Raw genomic sequence first — 13,603 nt, 5'->3', positions numbered from 1 at the left:
CAGCTAGAAGACTCAGCAGAGCATGTGAGGACCAGGAGAATCCTGTGGAAACAGAGGTGTGAGGCCCCAGCGACTGCGTCTTCAGAGCCAGGAGATTAGGTTATAGGTGAAGGGATCAGAAATGGCGCTGATCACAACAGTTCCCTAAGGGGGCAGGGCCCAGTCTCTAAGAGACAGCTGTGGGGCTCAGGACTTGAGGGAGGACAGTCGCTAGGAAGCTGTTAGAAAGCCAAGGAGCAGGAGAGACGCTGAGAGCTGACATCTGGGAGCTTCCATTTCAGGTACTCTCAGGAGTTGGATTCTAAATTTACAACCTTGCCTTTCTGCAAATAAAGGTTGTGGAAGCTATGCCAGACTTTAAAACCACTGGGGGATTCTGATAACAGAACTCATTTCTGGTATTTAGAGAGTTCTTCAGAGATAACTGTTTTCTGGGGGAGTTAGAGGTGGTGTTAGACATTAGCATTCAGCTTAGAGTGAGTATCTTAAGTTATTTGTCCCTTACTTGTTTATCAGGAACATCTGCATATTGAGTGAGATGGGAATAAAATAAGGTCTTTGCCATCAAATAGGAAAGTAAGACTGTGTGTGTGTCCACACGCCCAAATAAAAAAATGAAACAAGGTTTAAAACATATTAAGAGAGGCCCAGATACAACGTTATAGAACTTATCTGGAGGGAGAGAATAGTTCTTAAGATAGACCAAGGAGAAGCTTTGTGCAGTGGAAGTGTTGTAGCCAATGAGGTTTATCCCAGGAGCAATTATTGCTAATTGAAAACCTTTCCCAATACCCCGCTGTGACGACTTGCAATATAGTCTAAAGTTGGCAACTTTTGATGGTCTCTATGGAGACTGAATAAAAAAAAAAAAAAAGACACACACAAAAACCAACCAACCAAACAAAAAATACAACAACAAGAGATAGACCAGGGAGGACTTCTTTGCATGTGTGTGTGTGTTTTAATTGAGCTTTGAAAGAAAGGAAAGATCTGAACATTTCAAGAGAGACACAGAGTATTTGGTCTAGGGAGCAAAGAGAGGAGGAGAGCTATATGAAGAACGAAATCCATACCGTTTGGGGAAATAGAGAGTCATTTGTTGTGGAAGGAATAAAACAACATAAAGGAAAGCTCAGTTCTAGTGGAGAGATGAGGGAGCCTGATGAAGGGAACCAGAACTGCTCAGTTTGGCTTGTGGGATGACTCAAGGGGAAATTCAATGCGGCTCCTGGTGGGTTAGGTGGCTGGAGCAGTGTGACACTCAGGATGAAGAGGGAGGCAGGGATACCTGGAGAGAAAGTGCAGAAAGGGGAAAAGACATTTCTCCTTTGTTATTTGCTTACCTTAGATCAATCCTCCTATTTGATTTCTGAGCCCAGACTAAGCCAAGGCATGTTTCAATCCGTTTTTCTGGGCTGTGTCTAACAGGAAATAAGAGGCTAGACAAAGATGCTACGGGAACAAATGGAGAAACACATGTTTCAGTTTTGCTTTTGTTTTTTTTTACATTATTGCCAGTTGCAAAGAAATGAAGCAATTATTGTATTTTTTTCATTTTACTAAGTATTAATTACCCCTCTGCCCCAGTTTTCTCTTTCTCGAATTTTGAACAATTGGAAACAATGATGAAAATACAGAAGGAAACTATGAAACTCAGAAATGGACAGGAAAATGGGAGAAAATATCAAGAAAGGCTCATTCCTGCTTACATTGGACAAGGCACATTTTAAGTGTATTTTAAAAAGCCAGAGCCTTTTAGACAATGAAGGGTCAAAATGCCTCCATTATATTTACTGCCACTCAGTAGCTCAGGGACAATCACCGTGCTGATGTAGAGATGTGGAGAAACTAGGCCTCACCTCGAAAGTCTTTAGTCACCTGTTCCACAAGGCAGTGAGGCATCCTCACTGCTGAGTCACCGAAAGAGAATCTGGTGGGGCAGGTTCCAAGGCTGCAGGAACCATTTGTTTGCACAGAGATCCTTTTTTTTTTTTTTCCTGTCTTGCTGACACGAGGGAGCCTTCTTTCTCCTTGGCAAACATCAAACCACTTCTATTTCCTTTCACAGAAATAGAGCCTTCTTTCCAGAAAGTTCTTAGATACACACCCCTGAGTATTCTTCTTGTTGCTTTCCCATCTGTGCCCCCTTTCTTCCTATGGTGACATTTTAGCCATTGCCCTTCTCTCCTGGTTTCGGGTGGAGAGTCTGAATTGTGGGTATTGTAGTCCTCTTGCCATTCAGGTTTCTAGTTGGGCAGCCTCGGGGCCGCCCACTTGCCTGGGTAGGCAGGAGGGCAGGTGCCTGCCTGCACACAGAGCAAGGCACGTTTGAAAAATACCTGGGTTTTGTAGCATGACTTCCATTCAGTAAAACCATGTGCCTAAGCTGAAGAAGCTGGAACTCCACTTTCACAAATGTAAGTCCTACTTTTTCAAAAATAATATTCCTTTCAATAATGATGTGTGCTGCACACCGGGAAGTTGTATGATTTCCAGAATAACTGAACAAAGTAACTGCTTCTTCCTTCTCAAGCCCTGCTTGAAAAAGGGAAGATAATGTGTGTTCTGGGGGCTTGTGAAACACAAGTGTTGGAATAAACCTTGAGGCCAAGAATAGAATACCTTTGAGACATAGTTTAGAGTAAAGGGGTTTATTCTTTTTTTAGAAAGGAGGAGGGCAGGTGCGGTGGTTCACACCTCTACCAAAACTCTTTGGGATGCCAAAGAGGGAGGATCGCTTGAGACCATGAGTTCCAGACCAGCCTGAGCAAGAGTAAAACCTCATCTCTACAAAAAATAGGAGAAAAAATTAAGGCTGTGTGTGGTGGCATGCCTCTCAGGAGGCTGAGGGGGATCGTTTAACCCAGGAGTTTGGGATTGCAGTGATCTATGATCACATTGCTACATTCCAGCCTGGGCAACAGAGCAAGACCCTATCTGTAAACAAAAAACATTTTTTTTTTTTTTTTTTTTACAAAGCAGGACTATATGCAATATTAAAACTGAAATGCAAACGTTACGCTATTCTGAGTTGCCTTAACTATGTAGAAGGTTGAAGTTCTCTGAAAATGTTAAATATTTTAAAGGCCTCCAGGAGTGTTGAAAAGACTGTGCATTTTGAAGTCAGATAAAGTTGGATTCAGTGGCTCCTCTGCTAATTAGATTTGTGACCTTTGATAAGATGTTTCACCTCATAAATCTTCAGTTTTCTCATCTGTAAAATTAGCATAACCTACCTCATTAGGTTAATAAAATGAAGTTAGCATAGTGCATTGTACTGACTAGATGGGTAGATCATGACTGATGGAGGATAACTTGGCATTATCCTAATTAAGTTTCATTAGCCTTCCAAAACACATCAAAGGGGCCAAAAAAAAAAAATACTGCATGATTTTACTTAAATGAAGTATCTTCTGTAGTCAAATTCACAGAAACAAGGTAGTAGAATAATAGTTGATGGGAGTTTGGGGGAGGAGGAAATGAGAGTCATTTAATGAGTATAGAGTTTCAGTTTTGCAAGATAAAAACATTCCGGAGATTGTTTCCACGACAATGTAAATATACTTAATAATATTAAGCATTTTCACTTACAAATGGTTAAGATGGTAAATTTTAAGTTATATGACTTTTACCACAATTAAAAAAAAAATCAAAGAACATGTACTGAGAATTCTGATGCCTCCCATTTATTAAGGTGTTCCTGATTCCTTAAAAAATGTCTTAAGTTGGCTAGGTGTGCTGGCTCATGTCTGTCATCCCAGCAATTTGAGAGGCTGAGGTGGGAGAATTGCTTGAGGCCAGGAATTCAAGATCAGGTCAAGGAAGAGCAGGATTTCATCTCCACTAAAAATAGAAACATTAGTTGGGTGTGGTGGCTTGGGCCTGTAGTCCCAGCTACTTGGGAGGCTGAGGCAGGAGGATCAATGGAGCCCAAGAGTTTGAGGTTGTAGCCAGCTATGATGACTCCACAGCACACTAGCTGGGGTGACTAAGAAAGAACCTGTCCCCCACACACACAAAAAAGGGTCTTAAGTCCACTATGGGTCTGATTTCAGGATTGACATCTGTGGTAGTGCCATGCATCTCTTCAGTGTTAGTGTCTAGTTTTTGTGTGACAATGCTAGATGACAATGACACATTCTAAGTATATTTTAAAAGTTATCTTGATCTTTTACATGATTATCTTTCATTCATAATAGTGATTTTAATATGATTTCGTGGGTTGTACACAGGATTTAGAAATTATGGAGTCGTAATGATTAGTTCCAATTTACTTGACAGCTTTAGTTACAACTCACTTAGAAAACTTGAAACAAGTATATCAATTCTTTATTTCAGTTTTCTCACTTCCCTATAGCTAATTTATTAATAAGAATATTTGTATCTGTGTATCTTTATCTTAATAAAGACTATTAAGGCAGAGTTTGTTAAAAACCACCTATTGTAAAACATAGAAACATAAAAACTACCTATTGTAAAACATAGAAACTATTGCCTTTTGGAGGGCAAAACATAATTTGGAATTCTGTTAATTTTTAAAATTGAAGGCATACCTTTGTTGAATTTTTAGAAATTTTTTTTCTTGAAGGACCAGACACGTGCTTATCTGTCAGTTAAGATCAAACACTCCCCACGGTATTTAGTGATAAGGGAGGGTGATAACAACTAGTGTTTGTGATGGGTGTGCAGAGCTTTTTTTTTTTTATGTGATATGCCATATAAATGTAAACTCTCTCGGGACTAGGTTGGCAAAGTTCACAAAAGTGTTTGAATGAAAACGAGGGAAAGCCAGAGCAGCCCTGGGCACACACCTGTAACACACTTCCCACAGGGCTGCGTGTTGGTGCTGCTGCCTGCCGTCTATGGTCTAGTTTCTCTGAGAAGTTACATTTTTTCATTTGACAAGGATTTCTAGCAACCCTACAGTGTCCTCCCTCTGGGCTGGAACTGCAGTTTAGAAGAGTGACTCAGGCACAGCCCTGGAGGGGACCTGGATGCACCGAGGAGATGCTACTCATGAACAGTCAAAGGGAGCAAGTGCGAATCTGTCTGTCACTCCTGCTTATCCTGGAGTCACTGTTTGTTAATCCCTTCATAGAAGGTGTGATGCTGGGTCTCAGGGGATTAAAAAGGAAGCCTTTGAACAGCTTTCCTCAAACTGTAATCACTGGGAAAAAAAACCTAAAAAACTTGACAACTTGTATATGAGTCATTCAAAAGCAGAGTGGAAAGTGGAATGACTTTCCAAAGCATCGAAGAAAGGTGTTCTTAGGGTGCCAGAGGACGGAGTAGTCACAGTGGACTGACTTCCAAGGACACTGTAGGAAGTGGTAGAACTTTGCCATTCCTTAAAGGATGTGCAGAGTTGGAATTGGCAGAAAGAAGTAACGAAAAATCTCTTGGACAGCAGCAGTTTCCAAATTTTGCACAAGTTAAATAATTTTAAACGGCACTTGGACTGAACAATCGGTAACATTAAAGGGGAAGTTTAAGAAAGTTGCTTTTTGTTTTTTTTACCTTTCTGTTGTTCCAAGATAAGTTATATTGTTGTTGATATGACTTAAAAGTTAGTCTAATGCTTGGTTTAAGATTTCTTTATACAACATAGGAAGCAATAGATTTTAGCAGACACAAGTATTTAGTGGAATTTAATTACTCATTTTAAATAACATTTTTTTAGAATTATTTCCTATTTACTGCAATAGACATAAGTTCTTTCATTTATGGTATTTATAGAACTTAACCTTTGAAATATTCATCTGAGCTAAAATGAAAGTGTATTTACAGAAAATACTAAATAAAAAACTGTTCAGGGCAGCGCCTGTGGCTCAAAGGAGTAGGGTGCTGGCCCCATATACCAGAGGTGGTGAGTTCAAAAACTGCAAAAACAAACAAACAAACAAACAGAAAAACCCAAAACTGTTCAGGTGGTAACTGGTAATAAAAAAACCACTACAATGTACCAAAATGCCTGAAGTTTGGGAAACAATGATGTAGGGGGTGTCCAACACTGAAATTAAGAGGGGAGATTGAAGGGGCTGTGTTCTGTGTGCAGCTGCAGAGAAAGCAGGGATCTTGGGTGGTCTCTGGAGGATATTCTGGGGAATTTGGATAATGATCCTGGAATAAGGTTTTGCAGAAGTTTTAAAGGGATTTGGACTTCAGCTCCCAGACAGTGGTGGGTTGAAAAGGGTCCTGACCCAGGGCCTGGCGTCCTGAAAGCTGCACTTTAGAAGGCTGGTCCTCAGAATAGCATACAGGTGGGCTGAAGCGTAGGGACCAAAAACACGGGAGAGCGCTCTGGAAATTGGTGTCAAGAATCTGAGCGTGACGAAAGGATGGGTGCTCTGAGTTAAAATGGAAGAGCAACAAGGGGTGAAAGTGTCATTCCATAAAAAGAAAATGAAATCGCACCCGTTACGGCCAAGAGGCTCCTGAGTTTCTAAGCGTGGTGGCCTGTGAGAACGACTGTGACACGGAGTCAAAAGACAGGGGAGCTGGTTATTAGGGGGGAAATGATCCTTTGCATATTATGCAGCTTGAAGTTGAGGAGAGAATAGATCTTCAAGCAGCAAGGGAAACCACGTCATTATTAATCACGCGGAGTTGGAATTCTGAAGTGTCAGCAGGGAGGGCCAGAGAAAAAAGGGAGACAGCAACTAAGTCCCTCGACGACACCCAGCCCTGCTTTCTTTTTGTCCTGCTTAAGGCAGGGAAGAAAGCTAAAGAAAGAGCATCGTCCAGTGCCTGGGGAGGGGACAGCGAAGAAAGGGCAAACTGACTCTTTCCGCCTGAGATTTTACTTTCTCTTGGGTTTTCACTGCGGCCACCACCTTGCCAGAGATATGAGGCATCTTTGGAGAGTCCGTCTTCAGAGTCAACAAAAACAGCTTCATCTCCAGCTGGGAAAACAGACACCAGATTTCATTTACAGGAATAGTAGAGGAGTTTTGTGTTTTCTATTTCTTTTGGAAAAAACACTTAATTTAGATGTTCCCTGAAAACATACAGTGCATGGCAGGTATTTAAAGACAGACATCAGAAAGACTTGTGTACTCACCTCCCAGTTTAAGAAATGAAACATTAAAGCTTAAAGAAAAGGTACCTTCCCTGCTCTTATGCCCTCTTTTCAAACTCAGAGGTCACCACTGTCCTTCGTAGCTCTCACTGGAATCTCTATTTCTATCCCTCTGCCCACCACACTTGGCCTCTGCCATGTTCATATGTTGATAAATGGCACACAACACTGTTTCAAATGTCTAAAATTTTACATAAACAACACAAGTCTGAATTATTCACCTGCAGATTGTCTCTCAACATCACACTTCTGAGATTAATCCATGTCGATTCTTATAGTGCAGCTTATTTATTTCCGTGCCACATGGCATTTTGCTATCGGAAATAACACTGTAAGATGTTCCATCAGATTCCTTTTAGGGTACAAATGTAAGAATTTACTCTAGCGAATGTTTCTAGGACCAGATTTGCTGAACCACGGGCATGTGTATCTGCAACTTTATGAGATATTGAGAAATCATTTTCCAAAATGTTTATACCACGTTGTATTCCGAGCCAAAATGGGAGTTTCTGTTTCTCCCCATTCTCAACACACTTGTTTATCTCAAATGTTCTGATCAAATAATCTTTCCAGATGTAACAGAAAGCCAGATGCTTGTGGCATCAGGAAGCCTCATGTATGCTTGGAACACTCCAATCGCTACAATGTAGGGCTAAATTTGATCATAAGTCAACTTCTCTGTTCCTTAACCTACAGTGTTGAAGACTGAGTGACTTTTCCACTTAGTGGGCATTTACTTTAGTACTGATCTTGCTGGGTCCACTGCTTGTAATCTTTTCTCCCTTCTCAATATTTTTCGGTTGATCCTTTTAAAACGTAAGTTTCACCAACTCAATCTGTTGTTAAATATTCTAAAAGAACTTCTTCTCTTGCCTTATAGGATATAGTCAGATGTTTTGGGGGGTATTTTGGCTTATATTTCAATTTCTAGAAATGTATCTGACATATTGGTCAGAGACATGTTAAGATTTTTGTACAACAAAATGCAACACAACACTACACACGACAGCAAATATTAGAAGGAATAGATATTTGCAGGATTGGTTAAATTATGACATAGGAAAGAGCAATTTAAAATTTTATCATAGAAGAAGATAAAATGATGTTGAAAATGTGTAACGTACAATTCAGTGAACTAAAAAGATCACATGACTTTTTTGTAAATTGTTCATTCTCGAGATCTATTACTGGTATAAGAAAAGCTAACGGCTATACACACAACACTTAAATGTGTACATTCTTGGTCAGTAGAATTGTGGTTCTCAAATATGCTACAGTAACGTGCAATACTTTTGAAGTCAGAAAAAAAAAAAAAAGATGAAATCCAGTCCCCCAGCCTGTTTCGGTCCTCCCTCTGCTGACTACACTTCAGCAGCTGAGCTTAGGCAGCCCCATCTAGGCAAACCTCTGCCTTCATTCTCATATTGCATATTGTCACTTCCACTGCACAATGACCTCCTTTGTTCCTTCATCCTGTTTCCTAGTGTCACACAAATACAGGTGGAATGTATGTTTACTGAATAAATAAATAAACGCTGTTACTCACCTCATGTAGAATCCCACTGATTCTCCACTGCCTTCAGGGTTAAAAAAACAGAACCTGAACAAAAGAAATGAAATTATAGTTGGAAGGTGGCAAAAGATTTTGGAGATGTTGATTTTGATTTTGACCTTTGTAGAAATTAGTGGATTGGGGATGACAGTGCCCCATGCCTGGGGGACAGGAAGGAGGTAAAACTGATGCCCTCCCAGTTTCTGACCTCATGTGTTTTATTATACATTTCCAACATCATTTATATTCTTCTAACTGGGTGGATGATGGTGTCCTTGTCCTTTCCCAGGGAAGACAAGAGAAACAGGTTTGTGGGGAAGAATAGGGGAATTGGTTGAGGCTGGCAGACGTTGCCATGCCCGAGGCACCCACTTGGAGAAACTCATTAAGCAATTGGATGGGTCCAGGGGTCAGGAGAGCAAATGGGTTGGAGATAGATGTGGGAGTGGGCAATCCCTCGGTGTGGCTGCAGTCATGGGTGTGGCTGGCTGTCCTCGGGTGGTGACACCCACAGCAAGAGAAGAGTAGGAAGATCAGGCTGGGGACCTTTGACAAATCATATGAAGGTTTAATCAGAGAAAGAAACAGCCGTAGTGGGGATGGGAAAGGAGAGACCAGAGAAAGAGAATAGGAATAGAAATTTGATGGAGTGAGTGAGGACAAGGAAGGGGAGCTTTCCAAGAAGAGAGAAGTTAACAGTGGCACACATCACAGCAAAGCTGGATAAGAATGAAAGATTGCCTTGGAGCGCTGATGGAATTCTTCTCCAGAGCAGTTTCAGTACCGTTAGGGATAGAAACGGGAATGGCGTGATTATACCGGGGACTGAAGGTGACTGTCCTGACAGAATAGCCTAAGGAAGGAAGATGTAAGGAAGCGGGAGGCCAGGAGAGGAGGTCCGGATGCTAGAAAGATGCTAACCCGGGGGAGGGCCACAGCGTCGGATAGAAGGAGACTTTGGTAGTGGGATTTATCAAGTTGGGGGCTGTGACATAGGAGAAAGACAATGGAGTTCAAAAGGGCTTTAAGATTTTATTCTGAAATGACTCTGAAATCATCGCCAAAGGCAGAGTTCAGGAAAAAAATAAAGGCATTTTGGTTGCTGGAGAAAAGAAAGGAGAGAGATGCTGATTTGAGGTGTATGTGGACTGCACAACCACAGACTGGGAGGGGTCTCAGGGGGAGCCAAAGTCCCTTGAGCATTTTCCTTACGTTTTGGGATTTGGAATCCTGGGAAAGGCTGGGACAGCTCACAGAGATCACTGACAGTGAGAAGACGCAAAAACATCTCTGGGAGCATTTAAATAAACAGGTAACATACAAAGATCCACTTGAGAAAATAAGGACAAATGATCAAATTGATAACAGGAAAATCACAGGAATATTAATTCAAGAAAGCAGAGGGGGAGGTGAGTTTAGAAAGCTGAGGTCATGAGCCAATCAAACAAGGTCAAGCAGGAAGAGGACCAGGGAAGCCCCTTAGGGCTGGGCTCTCCCAACTCTTGCCTTGTCCTGAAAATTAAGTTTTAAGAATACCTGCTGTAATACTGTCATTTATGTTGTCTTCGAGTTATTTTTTCCAATTTCTACATTCATTTGAAATACGAAATGAAATACTTAACTTTGATTAATTTTATAAGATAGACTTCAATTTCTTTTCCTCTTTGCTAGAGTTAAAGGGAATATTTTATGATCAAGCTGCATTGCTAGAAATGAACATGGCTTGAGATCATAAAAGTTTATCAGAGGTAAAACCTGATGTGACTTTCTCTCCACATTTTTTCCGGCCTAAAAAAGACAAATTATTAACATCAAAGAAGGTCTTGATTCATATTCAAACTTTATTTTTTGATAAAACTTTCTTCTCATCAACCCCAGAATAAATTTAAACCTAGCTCCTTAGATAGATAAGGGTGCTAGGAGAGACCTCACGAACTTTTGCTAATTGAAAATATGCAGTCTCCTCCTCATAAAATGGAGACTTTACCTCCTTCATGTTTCCATGGATGGAGCTGGGAAATGTTCTTCTTAGCAAACTTTCTCAAGAATGGAAGAGAAAGTATCCAATGCACACAGCCCTATTATGAAACTAATTTATAGCTTTCAAATGAAAGCTATAACCTAATTATAGTCTAAGAAAATGGGGGGTGATGGGTGGCGGGAGGGTGATTGGAGGGATCACCTCTATGGTTTATCGCACAAGGGTACAAGTGAATCTTCCTAAAAGTAGAGTATAAACATCTTAACACAATAACTAAGAAAATGACGTGAAGGCTAAGTTAACCAGTTTGATGAAAATATTTCAAATTGTATATGAAAACACCACACTGTACCCCATGATTGCATTAATGTACACAGCTATGATTTAATAAAAAAAAAAAAAGAAAGAAAGAAAAGATACAATCTTTTCACATTGGGTTATTTTTTTTTCATAATTTTAATAAACTGAAAAAGCAGCAAAAATGTTACTTTTTTAGATTATAAAGCATAAAATGTCATTTTTAAGATGTAAGGTTAATTCCTCATCATTTCTAGGTAGCTTACAATCTTACAGTGTGAATAGAATTTTCATGTCACAGCTGTAACTGAACCTATTTTTCTGTTGTCTCCTGTGAAAAGAAAGTATGTTTGTTACAGGTCATCTGTTTATGGAAAAATATGAATTCATGGATTCTGCTTTAGTGTTTTATTAAGTTTTCAAACGATTGATGTTACAAATAAGTTGGCCTATGATGTGGGGAAGCACGTTTCACTTGGACTTGAATTGAGACACAAATGTCTTAAAATGTCAGGGCTATTCTGGGGTGAAATGTACACTTATAACTTAGACTCAAAATGTACAAAAGCTAATTGTGTAACCAAAATGTGTTTACCCCTGCAATATTCTGAACTTAAAGAAAATAATTTAAAAATACTTTGGAGACATTATGCCCAAAGAGACTTGAAAGTCACATTTTTAAAAGCTGAGCAATAAATAGAGCCTGCAATATGTATCCAAAATCAAATATAAACTTTACAAATATAATAAAGAAAAATTTGAAGCAATTCTTACACATAATAAAAAAAATCTAAATCTAAAAGCATATACATACGTGTGTGTGTGTGTGTATGTATTTGCTATTTTAAAATGCAATGGAAGTATGTCTGGCTTCCTTTTTTTTTAACCTAATATATTTTAGTGATGGAGCCATATTGCTTATGAAAGTACCACTTTTTATTTAACTGCTATGATTATGTAATTTTCCAATCTTTACTTATTATTGTCAGAGGCCCAGAGATCATTTTGGCATAGTGATATGATATAAATTGGAAGATTTAGCCAGGATTCCAAGATAATTGCTTTTATATACTAGAAAGAGGGATCTGGTGGAAATCCCAGCTGAGAATATTTTCAAAAATCTTGAGCGCCTCACTGACTTCCAGGTGTCAATGACAAATAAAGGGGGAATGAACACTGAGAAGTTTTTTCTGAGAATGATTTTTGAAGGGCTATCCCAATGCAGAGGGAGGGATAGATGTCAGAGGAGGGATGCTAACCTTTCATCTCAAGCCTCAGGGAAGGGGCCTCACTGCATATTCCAGGAAAGCTTTGTATGTTTAGGAAACCAGAGCTCAGGGAGGCTCAGTCACTTGAAAATTGGAAGCATTACTCACTTTACAGGCATTGCAGTTGAAAGATCTCCCAAAGTGCCTGCATGGGCACGTGCGTGCACACACACACACACACACACACACACACACACCCCTCCTCCTCCTCAGCAACTGCAGCAGCTGTAAAGGAATTAAACATTAGCCAGGTCTGCAAAGAAGGGCCAAAGCCACATTTAAGTCATACAAGCAGAGCAAAATCATTCTGTTGCATTTCTCCTCCTCCTTCCCTAGACAGGGAAGATACAAGTTTGAAGCCATGACTCAGAGCAGTTAGGAAGTTGGATGATGGAAGGTTGATGGAGAAAAGAGGAGATTCACACTGTCACTGGCGCCCTTCCCATCAGAGCCTGTAGACCCATGTGATGCGGGGAGCAGCGGGGATCAGCTTTCCCTGGGGAGACTCATGTGCTTATGAAAATTTACCAATCAACCTGCGTTTTGAAACTTAAAAGAAACCCCAGAATTTTATTTTCTTTTTTAATCTAAGAACGAGCAGAAGATACATGGTGCCCGTGGGGGATTTTCATCAGTGGTGTTGGAATAAAAAACTTTCCCAGGCAAAAATATTTTTAAGAGAACAGTGGTGGACAAAAACATACTTGTGCTTTGTTCGTATCACCAATTGTTCTTATGATGGTTACATGCCTATCTTTGCTCATATGTCAGGAAAACACTAATCCTTAAACACGGGCAATATATTATCTATGAATTTTCAAAGGAAAGTTAGAAGTAACTAACTTAATGTAGGAATATCTGAAACTGAAAGAATCTTTGAGAGCCACACTTTCCAGTAAGGTCATCACTTAAAGACATGTGTCTTTAAAATCCAAAGTAACTAAAATTAACCAAAATTAACAATTCAGTTCCTCAGTAAAACCAGCTAGATTTCAAGTTCCCTATAGCTTTCTGTAGATGTTGATGATCTGATCGGACAGAGTAGATATAAAACATTTACAAAATCAAAGAAATTTTTTGCCCTCATCTCAGACAGTAAACCATTTAATTGTCACAAAATACCATGGAAAAGGAATAGTTATTATTCTCCCTTAATAGATGTAAGAACTGAAGTTCTGAGAGGTTTAGAAACTTGAGCAGAGTTTGATGCTGGGTCTTGTGTTTTTTCCTCCAAACCACATTTGTTGACTCTTAAGACAAGAAAAAATATAAAATCTACTTTGCTCTATTTTCAAAATACAAAGAGGAATATTCTGAAGTCTAAAACTAATGGGGGAAAACACAATCTTGTATTAGTTTCTAATACTTCCCATTTTACAATCCATAAAATTTATTTACAGAGGTTGATTCCACTAAAATGTTGTTTT

At 39.6% G+C, this 13,603-nt stretch overlaps 1 non-coding gene across 1 annotated transcript; it reads left to right on the top strand.

Moving 5' to 3' along the window:
* The first annotated feature begins 711 nt into the window (after positions 1 to 711).
* LOC111724919 lies at positions 712 to 853 on the top strand. The gene has a single exon (XR_002773127.1). It is a non-coding gene; the product is annotated as a U4 spliceosomal RNA (small nuclear RNA).
* The last annotated feature ends 12,750 nt before the right edge of the window (positions 854 to 13,603 follow it).

Source organism: Otolemur garnettii, unplaced genomic scaffold (assembly GCF_000181295.1).
Source record: "Otolemur garnettii isolate 467f Iridium unplaced genomic scaffold, OtoGar3 scaffold00028, whole genome shotgun sequence".
NCBI classification, from domain to species: domain Eukaryota; kingdom Metazoa; phylum Chordata; class Mammalia; order Primates; family Galagidae; genus Otolemur; species Otolemur garnettii.
This window is presented reverse-complemented; position numbering and strand designations above follow the sequence as displayed.